The sequence below is a fragment of the Parasteatoda tepidariorum genome, chromosome 2, assembly GCF_043381705.1.
Source record: "Parasteatoda tepidariorum isolate YZ-2023 chromosome 2, CAS_Ptep_4.0, whole genome shotgun sequence".
Lineage (NCBI taxonomy): Eukaryota > Metazoa > Arthropoda > Arachnida > Araneae > Theridiidae > Parasteatoda > Parasteatoda tepidariorum.
Window position 1 is genome coordinate 95806794 of NC_092205.1, and position 19749 is coordinate 95826542.

The 19749-nt window shown below is 28.4% G+C and overlaps 1 protein-coding gene across 4 annotated transcripts in view; it reads right to left on the minus strand.

Moving 5' to 3' along the window:
- Positions 1–16358, minus strand: part of LOC107441814 (splicing regulator muscleblind) — a 107172-nt gene extending 90814 nt beyond the window's left edge. For 2 of the 4 annotated variants that reach the window (XM_043051597.2, XM_016055192.4), the window contains exon 1: positions 16173–16338. The gene's annotated coding sequence lies outside the window, so the exon portion shown is untranslated. Of the gene's footprint in view, positions 1–16172 lie in introns of all 4 variants that reach the window. The other 2 variants (XM_016055188.3, XM_016055191.4) reach the window with 2 other exon arrangements.
- Positions 16359–19749: the final 3391 nt, after the last annotated feature.

Consider the following 19749-nt stretch of genomic DNA (forward strand, 5'->3'; position numbering starts at 1 on the left):
ATTGAATAAAACATTTTCTTAAAAAAAATCTTAAATTCTATCGGTCATCAGAGGCGGCACAAGTACGAATTTGGACATTTTTGAGGACGCGTGATGGTTGTTTAGTGCCACTTCTACGGCAGAAGTCCGAGTTGTGGGGAAGACTGACTTTTTCTTGAGTTGTGATTATTAAACATCTATTCAGTAGTATATAAGACGTGTTAACTTGATTCAATCTTGAGGTTTTGTTTGATAGAGGAAGGTTAACATAATCGATTTTTATTCCCCCCACATTGGTGACCCGGACGTGATATGACCACGACTACTTCGATGTATGGTCAACATTGAATAGCTGACTGCGTCCTCACGCTGTTGCCTCTCAGTCTTATTATACATAACGGGTTACTGCACACGCTTGACTGCTAATAGCAACGCAGGAGAGTCCTCAAGCACAGTCATGAACATAATACAGCTCACACGGCTAAAAGCTCAAAGCCCGGTGACCTTAATCCAGCTCTCCCGGTCTTTCACAAATTCAGCAACTAGTGGTATCCGTTTATCGAATTCTATCCCTAATAAAATTCTGGTGGAGAGTATTGTGGCGTAAATACCATTACGATTATTTAACATCAATTCGCTAGTATATAAGACGTGCTAACTTTATTCTATCTTTAGGTACCTTTTGAAAGATGAAGGTCTGTATTTTATTTTATAACCGTCGTTGAACAGCCGACCCAATTTCATGGGTTTACGTCTACTAACGTTCAACTCCGCAGCCTTGTAATTTTGAACCAATCCAGAAGACAAGGAAACTCCTGGATCAGTACCCCCAGAGGTATTGATTTGTTGTGGGAACATGGAGGACTTTGAGACTCGACAGATTTAACGTGCATCAGTCACCATTTACTACACGGGGAGTCTTCGGCCGGCGAGGATCGAACCCACGATCTCTTGGATATGGGCCCAGCGCCCTACCGACCAGGCTATCCCGGCGAAGATTGGTATTGTCGATTTTTATTCCCCCCACTGAGTACATGACTGTTATGAATCGTAAAAGGAGAGCCAAAATTAAACGGCAAATTAAGAGTTTTGCAAATTTTAAAAATATAGATGAAATTTGAATTTTATAGTTTGTAATCTCATTATTCAGAAACTATTCAACCGATCACATTCAAATTTTTTACTTTGCCATTTAAAATGACATAGTTTAAAATGGTATAAAAATTTGCATTCCTTACAATTCAATATTTTTTTTGACCTCTGTAAAATAATACAAAACAATTATACAGTGAAATACGTATAGAAAGTGAAATTAATACTGAGGGGCCCTAACTTTTGACTATTCTCCTGTCGAAACTATTGGGCCCCCGTTTTTCAGATTGAGGCTACCCCTCATATTATCAAATCTGTCGAAAAAAAAGGGTATGTTTCATTCAGACAAATTGCGTTTTACGTTGTTTCTGTAACTTAATTAACAGTTAATACAAATTAATTAGAATATTTGAGGTCAACAATTTGAATTATTTAAAATTTTAAAACTAATCTTCAGAACAAAATGAATTAATCATTAGAACAAAATCATTCCAATCATTAGAACAAAAGTTAATTAAGGTGATATCTTTTTTTTAAATTTTATTTTGCGAGGGGCAATTTTGCACCTCCAAATATGTTCTATTTATTATCAAATAGATTAGAAATAGATTTTGACCAATCTGTTAACTACTTGTATAACATCTTTTACTCTGCTCTATATATTATGAAACAGATTTAGAAGTAGATTTTTTTTACCAATCTATTCACTACTTCTATAATATATATTTTATTTCGTTATATTTACTATCAAATAGATTTGAAATAGATTTTGACCAATCTTCTATAATATATTTTATTTTGTTCTATTTATTATCAAGTAGATTAGAAATAGATTTTGACCAATCTGTTAACTACTTCTATAACATATATCTTATTTCGTTCTATTTACTATCAAATAGTTTAGAAATAGATTTTGACCAATCAGTTAATTAATTAATACATATATTTTATTTTGTTCTATTTATTAAAAAATAGATTAGAAATAGATTTTGACCTATCTGTTAACTACTTCTATAATATATTTTTTATTTCGTTCTATTTACTATCAAATAGATTAGAAATAGATTTTGACCAATCTATTAACTACTTCTATGACATATATTTTATTTTGTTCTATTTATTATAAAATAGATTAGAAATAGATTTTGGCCCAATCTGTTAACTACTTCTATAAACATATATTTTGTTTTGTTCTATTTACTATCAAATAAATTAAAAATAGATTTCGGCCAATCTGTTAACTACTTCTATAACATATATTTTATTCTGTTCTATTTATTATCAAATAGATTAGAAAAAGACCCCGAGGCAAAGAGTGAAAGGCTGATTCCTACTTCTGTGCTTTTTCTACGAACACACGTCAAGGCTTATTCTTGAGAAAACATGGAATTGAATTTACGCTGTGATTTGTGCTTTACTAACTTCGTGAATTATAAAAGTGCATTTCTGAAATATCTCACATCTTATCTAAAATATTGGAAGGGGGGGTAGGAAATCAAAATATTTAAACTTAGCAAGCACAGGCGAGAGTAAGGAAAAATATTTTCTAGTAAAAATGCTCGTCAATAAATACTTCAAGAAAAAAGCTTTTTACCGCAAGTTTTATTAGATTGGAATTTTTTTTTTTTTTTCAATTTTATTTTAGACTCGAACAGCAAATGTACGCAATTCTTAAAAAAAAATATATATATATATAAGAGAGAACGCGCAGTAGTAAAAATATTCCCATGACGCTTGAAAGGGGGGAGGGGGTGTAAACTATGTTTTTGAACACAAAAATTTCTTCCGCGTGGCTATAAAGCAAAGAAGAGAGAGTTGCCAAAAAGTTGAGGGTGGAAAAGAAAACATTTTTGGAATCTTTCCCAGTCCAGGAATTCTTATGTGCAAGGATCGTTTTCAGCCATGAGGAGAGGGTTTACGCGAAATCAATTAAATGGACGAATTGACACTTTGCTTTTATTGTAATTAATTAAAATATATTTGTAAGAAAAAAGTTTTTTTTTAGTTTAAATCGAATATTTTATTTTCATTCCTATTGTTGCTATTCGAAGCTTTTTTAACATTTACTGCAAATGCAGTTTAAAGAATTTTCTTTTTTAACGAATTCTTTATTTTCGAATTATTTTATATTTTGGAAATATTTTCAAATATCGTTTTTCTTTTTATCCATTTTGTGGATGCTTTAAATGCTCATATAACTTATAATCAATAATTTATCTTCAAAAAATGGTTAATTTTTTCAAAATTTAAAAAAAAAATTTAAAAAATTCAACATTTTTAAATCTTTAAGGTTTTTTTATTTTAACATACTTTCACAAAAAAAAATTTTCTTAGTGCTTACACTATTTATCTTAACAATTTTGTGCATTCATTTGTCTATATATCAATTAAGAACATTTTTTATAGATTGTTTTGTAAAAAAGTAGAAAAAAAAGGTTAAAAATTCCTGTTAGGTATATATAACATGCTCTCATAAAAAATACTTACAAAACTCTAATACCTCATAAAATGCTTATTTCATGCACAGTTCAAATAAGTGTATTATACTTAAGATAAAAAAGTCTACTTCAAAGCTTTATCTTAAATTTAAAAAAATCCTTAGGGATTTAATTAAGACTGAAACACAAAATTATTTTCTATGAGAAAAAGCATTTTAAAGTCTGTCTGCTAATCAAGCTTCTGTTTTAGGGCAATCTAAAATCATTTATAACTTTTTTAAAAATGAAGATAGAGAGATGATTTTTTTGTTTGATGAAGCTTTATTATAAGCAATAAAAAAATATCGATATTGTGGTCATTTTTTGCGTTCCCTTAATCATTAAAGAGCAAGTTGCAGTTAGTTCCTTTCAAATCAGATAACAAATATGCAGGCCTTTTTCCTTTAATTTTTTTCAAATAAATTAATGGCCTTTATTTATACTATTTGACAGTGTCTTTCGAAACATGTAAAATACAAGGCTGTCACCTGATCGAAATTTGAGATATAATAGGCATGCCATATATGTATAAATTTTTTTCCTGACAACAGTATACCAATATAATTCTGTCATTAGCATTTTTCCGAAAGGTAATTTACTATTATGCATCTGTTAACTTTTTGATTTTTGATAAATATTTATGCTTTTGTGTTATTTACGTTAAAAACTTTTTTAACATCATTCAAACCGGTGTTTATCAGTTTAGACTGTAATAAATTTGAATTCTAAAAAATTTAAAACCGGTTATTTGCGTAGTTTTAAAAAACTTACTCAAAATCGTTAGTTTAATTGTTTTAGATATTTGAGAAAAAAATCAACAGAAGTTTCAAATATTATCAAGCACTATTTTTCCAAATCTAATAAAGCGACCCTTTTATTTTTAATTTTATTTCTGAATGGTACAATACTGTCAAAGAACATTCCGTCATCAAAAGTATGTACGGAAAAAAAATGAAGTGGACGCAAATTAAATATTTTACCTAAATTCCAAGATGTGTAGATGAGGAGGCCTCCTAAAATAATATACTTTGCCAATTCGCCATTAGATATTCTGAAACCGTTAGTTTTTATTTTTTTTATAAGAATTTAAATAGATGCTTAATGAATCTCTTCTGAATCCCGTGATGCTTTGCAGCGGGAAATATATAAACAGGTTCTCTCGAATTTCGAAGTGGGTTAAGAGAGTCGAAGTCAAGGAAGACAGCTCGACGTCTCGCCTTTCCAGAATTGCGTAATCCCACCTCACTTGCATTTCATGACTTTCGATGTAAAAGTGGAATCACCAGTTTTGCGACCGACCGGCAAACCACTGCTCAATTCATAACTACGAAAAATCATCTTAAAAATAATTATCGAACTCACTCGTCACGTGCTTCGACTGTTCATAACAATTCTCAGAAAAAGAAGAAAGCGTTTCTCATAAATTACAATTGCTTCGTCTTCTGTTCTATATATGCAATTACATTTTCTTACAGAAATAGATTTTAACCAATCTGTTAACTACTTCTATGATATATTTTTTTTTGTTCTATTTATTTTCAAATACGGTTCCGGATAAAAAAAAAGTAGAAAACGATCATTCAAAGCTACGAAAAATCATCTGAAAAGTATATTTATTTCATGGACTCATTCGTCACGTGCTTTACATGTTCATCACAATTCTCAGATGAAGAAAGCGTTTCTTTAATAAACTACAATTGATTGTGACCAATCTGCTAACTACTTCTATAATATATTTTATTTTGTTCCATTTATTATCAAAAACGGTTCGGGATTAAAAAGTAGAAAACGATCATTTAAAGCTACGAAAAATCCTCTTAAAAGTATTTATTTCATGGAACTCATTCGTCACGTGCTTCACATGTTCATCACAATTCTCAGAAAAAGAAAGCGTTTCTTTTATAAACTGCAATTGATTGTGACCAATCTGCTAACTACTTCTATAATATATTTTATTTTGTTCATTTATTATCAAAAACGGTGCGGGATTAAAAAGTAGAAAACGATCATTTAAAGCTACGAAAAATCCTCTTAAAAGTATTTATTTCATGGAACTCATTCGTCACGTGCTTCACATGTTCATCACAATTTCTCAGAAAAAGAAAGCGTCTCTTTTATAAACTACAATTGATTGTCTTCTATTCTATATATAATGCAATTACATTTTCTTGCAGAAATAGATTTTGATCAATCTGTTAACTACTTCTATAATATATTTTATTTTATTCTATTTATTATCACGGTTTGGAGTTAAATAGTAGAAAACGATCTCAAAACGCCACATGCCACTAAATATCTTATAGAATGTCTTAAGATACATTATATATTATTAATTATATGTCATTTAATATTCAAAGCTATTTGGAATCGAAAATTAAAAACCAACTCGGAAAAACCGCAAAGAACCATTTCTTTAAAAGTATTTTTTTCCGACTTCTAGACATCGTTTTTGAAAGCCTGTTTTCAAACCTGTTCTTTAAATTTACAAACATCTTCACAGCAATGTTTATTAAAATGTCTTAGAGTTGAAAACTGGTTTAAATTTTTTGAATTGTTATTTCTTTTAAAAAACTTTTTCTTAAAAATATACTATTGTACATTATATTGTTGATTATAAATTGATATTTAGCCACAGATCGTTAACTAATTTTTATACATTTTAATAAGAAATGTATGCGTATAGTTTCTATGATATAACATTAGTGTCTCTAATATACTAAAAAATGCGAAGCGGACTTCTGATATTTACTCTATTTTTTATTTATTTTCTTTGCTTAATTGTATGGCATTTAGTAATATCTTTGATTTGTAAGAGTAGCCAACTTCACTCATTCAATAAATTCCATAGAATATAGAATTGACTGAAAAATTGTATTTGTGTTGCATTAACTTATATTTTAATTTGCAAAAACTCATTTGTTGCCGCTAAAATATCAACAACAAAAAAAGTAAGGATTCAAAGAAAGTATGGTTTTGTGTCTGATTTCGTAATTTAAAATATTGTCTGCACTTTTTTTTTCTTCTTTAGCTCATTGTATATTGCATACAGTGTTTAAGGTTAAACATTATACACCGATTTTCTTATAAAATTTAACCTAAGTTGAATAATAAAAAAAACCTTTTATTAAAACTGAAAAAAAAATTAAATATATATAATGCATATTTATACAACTGCTTTAAAAAATTTTTTTGTATTGTTCTGTAATCTAGAGTTTACATCAATACATAGCTTTACCACTGCAATTAGTAGATATTGTTGATTATAAACTGCTTTTAGTCGACTTTATTACTTTATTTCTTACTTCTCTAAGATCGTAAAACAAAATTTTATCTTAACAGGTACTTTCTTGTTAGTTTTCACAATAAATTAGGGAAGACATTTTGAAAATGAACTCAAACTAAAGAGAGAAAAAGTTACCTACAAAATAAACAAATAATTGGTTAGAGCGTATCCAAAAAAGCGAGACGATTTGATGCATATCCAAAAGAAATATTGATGCTGCTCGACTATTTATAGGCGACAAAGTTTTCCTCTTTTTTAAAATCAAGGGGGTGGGTGGAATAGATCCTGCAAAAGTCGTTTCACGGGATTATAAACAAATCAATTTCGCATATCAAGCACATTAGCTAGATTTTTAGAACGAAAATTAGAGAGTTGGTTACTTGGAAGTGAAAAAAGTATATTTTGGAACTTTCGAGAATAAATTTGAAACAAATTAAAATATATAAAAACCAAGACGGAAAGAATCCTTGGAAAAAACCAGTTCATTCTTAGATTGTTTTCGAAAGTAGCGAAATAATCGCGATTCTTAGAATTTGGAAATGGAAAAGTATCACAAAGCAAACACGTTTAGGTAGCTTTACTATTCAATTAATTTATTATGCTAATTAGTGAGATTTATAATTATGTATTACATTAACAAAAATAATTAATTTTAGATCACAGTAATTTCTGAAAAAATTATTCAAATCAACTTATGCAAAAATGATAAGTGATATTAATTCCCACCGTAGGAGTAGCAGTGGTCCCATCCCCCCCCCAAAAAAAAATTTGCTAACTTCCCCCTTTCATGTTAGCTTGTTCGAAATAGTGCTACGTTGCTTCTTTTATTTATGTACTTAAAAAAAATTCTCGCGTCTAAATTCCCCCCCCCAAACTCTTCGTTTTATTTAGTATTAAAATCCCCCCCCAAGCTTCAAGTGGGCGCATCGAGCGCCCACCTTCCCCCTGATGGGGGCCCCTGAGGAGTAGTATATTGACTCTTATAGTTTCCCATAAGAAATTCAGAAGTGTTAAGTAAGTAACATGTATTTCCACTCAAGTTTCCAATACGAGAAATATAACTAGTTTTACTAACAAATGATAAAGTCTGGGGCAAAAAAAAATTTTTTTTCTACAACAAGCACACACACTGTAGGTTTAAATCCAGCTGGATAAACCCGTTGTTTGCTATTAGTCATTTTTGTACTTTGTGGTACATATATATATATATATATATATATATTTTATATAAGTATANTATATATATATAACAATGAAGCGACAAAAAAGAAAATAAGGGTTAACGAAGAAAATTAAGAAAAATAATAATAAGTTTTATTTACTGGGCATAACAATAGTGAAAAAAAAATAGTTTAAAAATTTTAAGGAGAAAGTTCGATAAACACGGGTTATTTTATTATTTCTTAATGTTAGGATCAATTGTAATCTCATATTTTCTGTAAAAAAAATATAAAATAAGTTTAAATAATTTACAATTTTATAGAAGCCTTTGTTACTTAAAAAGAATGTTACATTTTATTTTAGAAGTTAATTTTAAAATGAAAAATTGAAAAAGGTTTCTGAAAATGCATAATCGTTTGCTCTACAACTAAAGTTCGGAATTTAAAATATAAGAAACGATCCTTAAAAAACATTTATAGAATACTTTGTTTTACAGCATAAGTTCAAAATCTAAAATTAGCAAACGATTCTGAAATAGCATTATTAATTTTTAAACAGTTTGCGGAAAACTTAAAAAAGAACTTTTCGACCAACAAATTAGACTAAATAGTAATAAAATTTCGCAGAATTTTCTTACATTTCATCAGCAGAAAATAAGTGCCTTCATTTTAGTTTTAATGCTCATTTGATGAAGTTAATTTAAGGCAAACGATATAAGCTTAGCAGAATCGAAAGATAGCTCAAAAATGGAAAGAAAATTTCAAGAAATATTTATAGTAGTAGTTCTCCTCAGAGAATTAATTTTGGAGACTTTTTTTTAATACTCAGACTGGCTTCCATTATTCATTTTATGAGCAGGGCGCATAAATAAGAGTGCAATAAAAAGAGAGAGAATTTGCGGAAGTTATATCTCAAATAGGAACGGCATTTCATCCAACTTAATCAAAATGACCTTCAAACTGATAATGCCATCATTAGTTTAAAGAGAGAGACTTCTTTACTTGTGGCAATAGCTCTTTGAATTGTATTCTCTATTTCAGTAAAATCAAAAATCTGCCACTCTTTTTTTTTTCGCGAATATATTAATATCAAAATGGGGGAAAATCATACAGATTAATAGTGGAAGTAAAAAGTAATTTTTTTCTTTTTCTTTTTTGAATTTAAAAAACTATTTCAAACAATAAAGAGATTATTATTTCTTTCAATGTCGCAATAACTTTTAAATTGCTATTCTTTTCATTTATTTATTTATTTGAAAAAAGAATTAAAAAATTTGCCACTATTTCTTTTTTCTTTTGAATATTCTGATGGTGAAACGAGGAAAAATCGTCCATATTAAAGCCTAGTGGTAAATGTTTTGATAATAAAAGCCATTGATATCAAAATGAGGAAAAATCATAGATTGATGGTGGGAGTAAATATGAATTTTTTTTAAAATTTAAAAAGCTATTTCAAACAAAATTTATGAAAAAGGTATACTGTTTTTCTTTCAATGTTGCAATGACTTTGAATTGCTATTCTCTCTCTTTTTTTTCTTCGTTTTTTTGAAAAAAAAATCTGTTACTATTTTTTATTTTTATTTTTTTTTATATATTCTGATTGAAAAACGAGGAAAAATCATCAATATTAAGGCATAATGGTAAAAATTTTGAAAATAAAAGCTTTTTCTTTTTCACCAAAAATACGTAAAAATCATAAAAAAAGAGATAGCTTCTTACGATAATTATTTTACATGTTTTTGAAAAATTGTTTTTTTTTTATTTCTTAAAGAAGAGAAAAGGCCAACACAACTCCTTTAATTATCATATTGCTTACATTTGAGTCATATGTTATACACATTATATATATATATAGATGAAAAATCCTTAACACAACATTGAAACAATAAAAAATTAATGAGTTGAAATTTTATTTACTAATCGATCAAATAGTTTTCAGAATATTTTTTTCGTATTTCATTCTTTTTCCATGACGATTATTCTTTTTAAATTTTTCCAAAAGATTAAACACTAAGTGCAGAATATCTTTGAAGGTATAAAGACTTATTTAGTATTCTAGGATAAGTAATAGGGGGAATCTTTGAGCTTTAATAGGCCAACTAACAGCAGTTCGAATATCCAAAATAATAATAATAACAATTTTCGTTAATTTTGAGCATTTTTCTTTTAAAATTAAGGCTTAACGGTGGTTTGGGACCACCAAAATTAGACACAGACCACCATAAAATAATTATGAATGGTGGACCGGCAATTGATGTTAAGAATTGGTATTCCAGAAAGGAGACCATTTCTGGTATTTTCTGGAATTTTCCTTTTATTGTCAGGAAAATAACCTTTTTCCAATAAAGCAAAAATATTGCAATTTCAAACCTTTCATGCTAAAAGGAAGCTTCATGTTCACCCTAAGAGAACATTCATTTAAGATTTTTATATAAAAGGTTGTTTTCCAAGGTTTTGGATGAGGGTAATGTGAGTAGAATACAGCAGATGGTCACAGATCTCGTTTTAAGGTTAGAAGGTTTAGACGTAAACCGCATAACAAACCTTTTCAGGTTTACATTAAAAAAAATTTTGCTGGGTGAAAATAAACCTTATTTTGCTATCTGGGTATGCTTTTGTCGATTTTTAATTTTCAGTTCCGTGCTTTGGTCTGTGTTATTGTCACAAAATAGCATATTTCATCGTTATTTTTAACAATTCACATTCTTTTTACTGTAATTTTTCATTAAAATTCCTATTAATTTCTTTTTAAAGAAAAGTCTAATAGATAAATGTAAATGGTCCAATTAAAATGTGCATGGGCCAATTATATCTTTTAGTAATTGGTCTTGTAGACCAGGTACTAAATTACCTACGTCTTGCGTTGGTAAGTATCTTTTCTAATTGGTGACTGTGGCGTTGATGGAATGGCATGTACAGGGCACACATTTTGTTTTTATAAAACCGTTTGTTTATTTTTTAAGTTTTCCTTCTAACGAAAGCTTGTCAGTAAAGTCAAGAAAAATTTCTATGCTTTATTTTCTATCTTAAATAATGCTTATTAGTGGGTACCGCAACCTGCTTTCTAACCCTCCCCCAGACTTAATAATTGCTACGCGATACTACAGGATTCGATTTACGAACCAAACTCGTTTCACAAGATATACCCATTTCAAATGTGACTATATATAAAATATTAATTAGCGAAATCAACTATAAAAATAAATAAAAAATTTCGGTGCTATTTTTAGCACTAAAATTAAATTTAGTAAAAGGGTGAAAATAACAAAAATTTTCACAAATCCTTCATAAAAAAATTTAAATTGATTACACGCCTCAGAAATAATTGCAGACACTTAGCAACAAAAATAATTGAAGACACTTAGCAACAAAAATAATTGAAGACACTTAGCAACAGAAATAACTCCAAACACTTAGCAACAGTAATAATTGAGAACTTTATTGCAACTGATCTAAAAAATTACTGCGAAACTTAAAATGTTGTTAAATAGAAACTCTCACTAAACATTTAAAAATTTACAGAAAACACACTTATATATTACAGGATTTAGAGCTATTACGTAAAAAATNTGTGTTGCAAAGGAAGGGGCAAGATATCAGCTCCTAGGTTTTTTTTTTTTTCTTGCTTTAAAAGATAAAAAAAAAAAAATCGATTTAAAGGGAGGAAAATTCGAGTAATCGAGAATAATTAACATGAAATTGAAGATAAAAGGGTCGGGACCTCATAAAAAAAATCGAGTTATAGTAATATTCGAGTTATCGTACTTCGAGTTATAGCGAACTGACTGTATACCTCACGCAAATCACCGTTTGGTGAAAAATAGTTTAAACTATATAAGGTAGTATGAGTGGTTTAAACTATATTAGTTTTTAAAACGGTTATGTTACTTATATATATAGCGGTAACAAAAATATCTATATCGATTCCTATTAATGATCAAAGCAATTATTAGGAATAATTATTAGAATTAGTTAATAATTAATTTTCTTTTATAACCATTTTTTAAATTAAAATTTGAATTCTAAGGAAAATATAAAAATGTAAGGCTATGTTATAATTGTTAATAAAGTAGCTACATTTAAAACAAGACAGGGTCAACAGTTTATACCAGTTACAGATTATAAATAGTTTTTTGCTTCCAGAAACAAATAAAAGGAAAATAATTGCTAAAATACTTACTGACCATACACCATACCAAAATATAACCAATATAAAAACTAATATTAGCGTATACTTTTAGATGCGGCCTAGCATTATAAGCAAAAAAATATATAAACAATTGTTTTTCAACCTGCGGTTTGAGAAAACATAAATGTAATAGAAATTCAATGTAGGACTATAAAAAAAAATTTTTTTTTAAATTTATTTTTAAATAAGGACAATTTATAAATCGAAAATTAATTAAAATTAAGACATACTTTATTTCAAACTTAGAACATCTCTACATCTAATACTTATTTCCACAGGTTACAGCAATAACCGAACTTTCGTATAAGTAAGTATTTTAATATCATGTTTATATTTTCTGCAATATAAAATCACTTTAAATGTCAAATAGTTGGGAAAAATTTCTCTGGTCGGTGAATTGATCATGTCGGCGAAATGAGCCTGTCGGCAAAATCGAACGCGTCGACGAAGTGGCGTCGGCGATATAATCTGTCGGTAAAATGATTATTGGCGATATGAAAATTTCTGATTCAACGTAAATCTGTTTGCAGTTTATTATAATTTAAGAGTTTCTTTTAATTGTAGCATAGTATAAAAATAAATTGCAGAAAAAGAAAAATAAGTGTCGAAATATTTCTTTTAGTACCTACAGGGTGCGTAGCCGAATCTCTCAACAAAAACTAAGCACTCAAAATATATTTTTAAGCACTATATATATTAACAAAATGCTAAATAGTTTTCAAAGACTTTACATGATCATGATAAAATAACTAGTTTCTGATAAATAATTCTTTTCTTGATTATATTAGCCACGCTAAAAAGATCGAGATTTTAAGGTTCAATATCAGAGGGTGGAAAATGAAGTCTGAAATTGAGAATATCTTGCAAAATGCAGCAGAGTTGCACATGAGACTGCAAGAATCTCCCCAGCTCAGTAGGCGCACATGCTGACTCGCAAGTATTTCATCAAACATGTAAAATGATTGGCGCTTTCATAAGCTATGGACCAACGGTAAGCTGAAATGAATTGTGAAAACGTTGAATAGAACAATGTGAAAAGCACGCTTTTGCATAATATGTGGCGAAAATCGACATGGTAACGAAAGAAATCAAATTTTTGAAAAGGGAAAATTAAACACTTTTTAAAAACACCCAATGATAAAAGCACCTTTAAGGACTTTTAAATAACGAAAATCGAAAATAAGCACCTTTAAAAACTGCTATGCACCATGACCCATTACCAATGAGCAATAATCATTTTTTTTTTTTTTTTGACTGTACATATTAAATTGTACGTAAACATAACCTATAAAATCAAGCACGATATATAGGATAATCCTGTTAACGAGTAGACTGACTAGATGACATGAAGAAAAAAAAAAAAAAAAAAAAAAAAAAAAAANAAAAAAAAAAAAACCCTCCTAAGCAAATAAGACTGAGATCATTATGAGTTAGAATAAAAAGTTTAGCACTCATAAGTCAAAAGAGTAAAATCATTTTACAAATCTATATTTTTTTTGAAAATTTAAATGAGTAAAATTTTAATTTATCTTTGCTTATTTTCAATGTAATTTTATTTGAAGATTCCTGTACAAGGGCTAACCATAGAATTGTATACCATTTATATTAAAACAAGTAGTCTCAGAGCAGGGGTACATAGGTCCTAAATTTAAAAAAAAATATACAAAAATGATTTTTTTCTTTTTTTAACTATGCAGTTGAGCGTCTTTTATTTTTTTAATTGGTGTTAACTCAATCTAAAGGTTTGAAAGTCTATTTATTATATTTTTCATTAACGATCATGTAAATGAAAATCGAAAAAGTATCTTAAAATAATCTCGGTAGAGAGTAACTTATAAGTAAAAAGTTGACACAAGTTGTAATTGCCATTAATTCTAATGTAATTAAAATGCAAAAACTTGTTTACTTATATCAGATGTCGGGAAATGAACCGGAGAATTACTAAAACATAAAATTAAAAAAACAAATCGAACATTTTATAAAAATTCAAAATTTAATGTAAAACGAAAAATAAAATATCCAAAACTAAAATGCAAGATGTCAAGAAAAAACAATTCATTGGTAAAATATTTGCTAAATAAGAATCAATTGATTACGGGGAAAAAAATAACTCGAAATACATTTTTTAGACAATACTGATTAACAACTACTGCAGTAGTCAATAAAAATGCTCGTACTATATAATAAAACAAACGCTTGGTGAGCGCAACTATTGAAAAAATTTAAAATAAAAAGAGTTCGCAAAAGCAGTTTACATCGGTGAAAATAATAGAACTGTCTCTAAAAAGGTAGAGTGGGCCCTAAGGGATACATAAAACTGTTATGACAATATTTGAGTGCACGCATTACATAATTATGTTTAATTAACAAAACGAGGAAACACTGTGTTTCGATGGAGTTCCCGTCGTATCTAGATTTTTCTTTTCCTTTCTGAAAATAAAAAATGTGATGAAGTGTATATCAGATAAGCGTGTATTTACGTAATAAAGAGGAAAACACATTTTCCAGATATATGGAAAGTTTCAAACGGAGCACACGCAGAACTATTTAACATGAGCAATAAATTCTGATGTTTTCACTTTTATTCACGTGATACTACATTAATGAAATACATATAACAGTTAGTCCCACGTGCTGTTAGCAGACTTCCTCATCAGAGATCAAAAATTAAAAAATAAATTAAAAAAATATGATCCTTTCACCATTTACAGTTTTTTTCGTAATGATTTACATTACTCATTTCTAACTAAAATTAATAACGTAGAAACAGGACGCAGTTAAGCTGGGCGATGCTTGTTGGACATTTTAATATCGCGGTTTATAGTTAGGAACATTCAATATTTCACTATTTTTATCCAAGTTAACCAATTAACATTATTTCAACATCGGTCAACATTTTCCATCAAAAAGTCCTTCAAAGAGGATGCACGCTTCCCTCTTCCAATGCTTGATCCAGGAGTTCCCTCGTCTTCTGGGTTGGGTTTAAAATTACAAGGCTACGGAGTTAAGCATTGTTAGTAGTAAACTCAAATTTGTGTCGGTTGTTCAACGATGGTTATAAAATAAAATAAAATTATCACACATGCTTTTTTTTTATCATAAAACGCGACGTTCACAAGACGCGACATTTTAAAATATATTTTTAAAACAAAATATAAAAAAAATATGTATAGATATTTCACGATATAGTTAAATTTTAATGAACGATAATTTTGGTATCTTAATTTTTAATGATTAAAAAAAAAATTCTTTTTCGCTTCGGAAAAAAATTCTTATGTTAGTTCAAAAACTTTTTCTCTCGTTGTCTTTTTTTTTTTTNACTTTTATAAGGAGAGAAATTTTTACTCAAAAGAGTGACATATAGTCGAATATGCAATAATATAGCCAAAAACTACTGCTATTTTAATACAAAGTTTTATAAGAAGTTTTTTCCGCTATTTTTATATAAATAGCCTTGAAAAGGAAATATTCTTTAAAAAGAAGATCATTCTTTTTTCCAATAGACATTTGCACTAAAGAGAAAATATATATTTTTCTGAACACGCATGACGCATTGAATGAGTAAGAACATTACCAGTCATATGATTATTTATCACGAAGTAAACAATTTATATTGAAGCTAATCACGTCTATGAAGTCAATTTAATTGACTGATAACGAATCATTTCATTAAAAAAAATAATAAGTCTCTGTTAATGCGTTCTCCTGACGATAAATAACAATCACAAAAAAGAGTATTCATATGAAAAGGAATATTTTGATGAAACACAACAAAAAAAATTAAATTTCTATCAATTATCTGCCATATGTTTTGTCGCGAGTTTAGAATGTTCGATTTTAAGAAGGGAGCATGACAACGCATTTGTTTTCACCCATAAACATTCAAACATGTGGTCACTGGGACGCCAGCCACACCCACATTAAAGGGAAAAAAAGGGGATTTTTCCAAAATGAAGGGTAGGTGAAAAAAATAACAATAAATAGGGACTTACCAGGGGGGTAGTTTGAGCAGGGGGATGCTGATAGCGGGATGGAGTTTCAGGTGAATCAAACTGCGATTAAGTGGTCCGACGATCGTCTGCAGACAGATACACGGACACCGCCATCTTTCGGTCGTGTGTGCGAGTTTCTTCGTAGTGTGGGTGTGCTCGATTCCACAAGTAGTGGCGCCATCGGCTTGCATGACGTCATGGAAGAAATCATGATATAAAGAGGGAGCATTCCCTAATAATTATTTTGTGATTTGCTGGTGACATTTAGTTCGATTTATTAGTTGATGCGCACATGGGAGGGAAAATGAAGAAATTTTATGTGTACCCCCTGGAAACCTAATATATTAAAAATTCTATTTTGCTTTAAAATGTCATTAATTTTTTATTCTAAATAATTTCAAATAATGTTTTTTTCGTATCTATCCTGCTTCATAAAATGAGGGTTAAAAAAGGCATTTTAAAATTTAACAGTGTAGCCAACAGTGCGGTGTTTTAAAATTGTATTTTCAATATCCATACATTTTCAATTCGATAATTTTAATAGGAAAACTTTAAACAATAAATTAATTTTCAATAACATTTATAAGTTGATAGTTACTGTACACCAATAATTTTAAAATTAATGACTTAATACGTATTTTAATTAATAAAATGTAATATAAGAATGAAAATTATAAGATTAAAATTTTTTTTTTAATTATTACTTTTTATTTTAATCTTATGTTCGTCATCCTTGGGTTTTTCACCTATGTGATTTAAAACAACTTGAGAAAAATTTAGCTTCTCATGCATGTATGCTAAAGATGGAAAGACATTAATATGCACATTAACTGTAATTTTTTTATAACTAATCTGCAGATCAACTGGTTTGTTCCGTTAAAGTGCGGAATCAAGTATTTGACGCATTTTTCCTAGATACACATTAACGATTTCAGTATCTCTTAAGTTCAAAAGTTTGTTTCGCTCTTTCTATCGACGATTTTGACTTAATTCTTTATGTATTGAAAAATAACTGAATGACATAATGTTAACTTTCTTCATTGAAATAATATTTTAAACCGTGTGATTTTTCTTTCAATTTTGTAAAGTGAGTGATTCTATCAATGATTGTAGGGATTGATATTTCAGATAATAGAAAATAAATAAATAATACTCTGTTAATGTAAGCGTATGGAAACGTAGCTTGATTTAAAGATTGTAAGAAAACTGGTTTCTTTACTTTAGAGATAATATATTAACATATATATATGATATTTAGCGATAACAACTTTATCCATGCATGAGGTATTTATCTGTAACATATTTACACATATATGAGATATTTATCTGTAACATATTTACACATAGATGAGATATTTAGCGGTAACATATTTACACAGATATTAGATATTTAGCAATAACATATCTACACATGTATGAAAATATTTAGCAGTAACATATTTACACATATATCAGATATTTAGCAATAAGATCTTTACACATGTATAAGTTATTTATCGGTAGCATATTTTCAATTGTATGAGATATTTAGCGATAACATATTTACACATGTATGAGATGTTTAGCGGTAACATATTTACACATATGTGAGATATTTAGCTGTAACACATATATATGAGATATTTAGCGGTCACATATTTATACATATATGAGAAATTTAGCCGTAACATATATAGAAAACTTAGCAGCAGTGGCACACAAGCTTTAATATGCAGAATTATTTAATACAAGAGGATTTGAATTAAATAACTTTTAAACTATGATCTACTTTTAAATATGATGGAGTAGCATCTATTAATTTATAATTAAGGAAGTAGTGTGGGAAATATTTACAAATTTGCTAAAAAACAGTTTACTAAACATCGTTTAAGAAAATACGTAGCATTTATCTTATTTTTTAAATTGAAACATGAATTTTAATTTCGGCTATAAATATAACTTTTATCTGTTACATAACAGGATTAATTTCTAAAATTTAAATTTTATGCTTTTTTAATCATCGTCATGCAGTTATTAGGAATCATTTGCAGCAGTTACTTGATGTATCGAAATTGCAACAAGATTTGCATTTTTTTTTTTCAGTGCTGCAAAGCTCAGAAGAAAAAATTTTGTATTTTCATTGTGTTTATTTATGAATTAGTATTATTTTATGACAATTTTAATGCCACGATGATTCTTAGGGTAAAAATCCGGATACGCCGGGAAAAAGTTATGCTAATTCGGAAGAAGCACGTTTTTGTGTCTAAATTCATAATTTCAAATTTCGTCTCTACAAATTAATTAGCATATTTCATGTTAGGATATCGAACCATTGAGATTGAGTACATGAAAATCTGATCATTAGATCCAAAAGTATTAAAGGTGTCCCCTGTCTTTTTTTTCTTTTCTTTTTGCATACTCTACATTTTGCATGTTGATGAAATTGAGTGATCAAAAAGAGATAGGGAATGCATCCCACTGAAAAAAACTGCTGTTACCATGGCAATCTCTGCTTCGGTAGCACTTAGTGATTTTTCTAATGGAAAAAATGGAATTTTCTAAAAACTGGTCTTTATCCATGATAGTTTTTTCCATCATTTTTAAGTAAGGAAATTGTTTTGAGATCCTTATATTTTTTTTTAACCATATCACTCAAATAACTGTCTTAAATTGTTTCTAATTTTGAACAACAAATTTGGCATTGTCACATTGTGCATTTGAAAAAAAATTATGCAAAAATTTAGTGTTTGTAATACTGTTTCAGAGTGTCTGTGAAAATATCATTTCTCATTGTTTGCCATTTGTAAGTAAATACGTGGTAAAGAGATTCCGTATATATGTATATATATAAGTTAAAAATACAAAGAATATATAAAAAACAGCAAAGATCAATAAAAAGAGAAAAAGAAAAATTATTAAAACAAAATATTTTTAAAAAATATTTTAAAAAATTAGTTTTATTTTTAGAGCTCTTCATACTAATGTATTGATATCATTTGCTATGGCTATATTGATACAATATTAGGAAGCACCTCTATTTGGGGATATAATCGTGTGAGATGATGAGGTGATTATTCATTTTTTGTTTTCCGGCTTTTTATTACACATTTTTTATTNTTTTTATTTTTTAAAAAATAATTTTTACAAATATTTTATTTCAAAATTTTTTCTTTTAATTGATCTTTGCTGTTTACAATGTTTCCTCTGCATTTTTAACTTATTTTATGAGTTCTGTATACTTGCAGCTTATGCACAGTAATTAAAACTTATTCATTTTCTTCTTTTTTCTCCTTTTATCTTTATTGTGCTACTACCTATATATGTATGTATATATATATACCTATATATATATATACGTAGATAGATAGATAGATGGATACATAGATGGATATAATCCAACAAAAAATTATTTTAAATAAAATGATCTATTTTTAAATTATGTAATGTTTGTAAGAATGTATGTAAGTAATAAGTCCCATCTATAACCACGAACATGGAGCTGCTATATAGAATTTTGTACGTTTTTAAGTATAATTTTATAACTGGCGGGGATTTTAGTGTCCCAAACAGTTTGACATTACCAAATTTGAACAAAATA